Source organism: Trypanosoma theileri (genome assembly GCF_002087225.1).
Source record: "Trypanosoma theileri isolate Edinburgh chromosome Unknown TM35_Tth_112_V1, whole genome shotgun sequence".
Taxonomy (NCBI): domain Eukaryota; phylum Euglenozoa; class Kinetoplastea; order Trypanosomatida; family Trypanosomatidae; genus Trypanosoma; species Trypanosoma theileri.
Genome location: NW_021639954.1, coordinates 17,421 through 18,397, shown reverse-complemented (window position 1 = coordinate 18,397; position 977 = coordinate 17,421).

Here is a 977-nt window from a genome sequence, read left to right as displayed (position 1 = left end):
TTCTGTTGCGAACACCAACACCCATAATCGAACTGATAACACTGCTTCAACCTCTTCTTTGACGGCAGACGACAAAACAATCAGCATCATAACTTCCGCGTCACAGCAGACGGGTAATGTTGACAGCAGTGTCAATTCTGTGTGGATGCGTACTGCAGCACCGCTTCTGATTGTGGCTGTGTTGTTCTCCATTACTGTGTACTGAACAGTGGGACTCATATGAGGACAAATAATAATAATAATGGTATTACTAATACAATAATTGCGTATATCCCCCATGGGTGAATACATTAATAATCTGTTTACCAGCTTTCTCTTTTAATTAGAATATCTTTTCGTTTATGCGTGTGTGTGTGTGTGTTCTTTTTCTTATTAATTCTATTACTTGCTTTTCCCGTTGTGTGTGTGTGTGTGTAGAGAACTAGGCTGTTCTGCTTACTGACGGTATACATTTATTCTAAATATAGACATGCGTATGTGTGAACCATTTAATATACATAAACTAGAGCTCTGGGATATTGTGTGTGTTTTTGGCTCTCTCTCTCATTTGGGTATGGTGGTGTTTTCTTTTTTTTTCTATTAATGGATACATATTATCATACAAGCGTAATATTCCTTTTTCTTGCTTTACTCTGCTGTTACTGCTTCTCTCTTTTCCACTGTGAGTATTTGTTGTAATGGTGTATGTTTGTTTGTTTCTATCTCAATTATTTCCTTTTTTCTTCATTGTATCAGTCTATTGAAATAAACAACAACACTGACAAAGGTTGTAATGGTGAGGTGCTACCTTCTGTCTTTATTAACTCTTACACTCTGTTGTGCTTGTGGGTTAGTATGGGCTGATAGTCCTAAAGCTTCTGATGCAACTATTAAAACTTCCAGTATTGGTGTTCCTTCTCTTGTTCGTCGTGCCATTCCTGCCCAGGAGGATGGAGGTTGGTTGCTGCATACGGATGATGATCTTCAGGAGGGTGAGG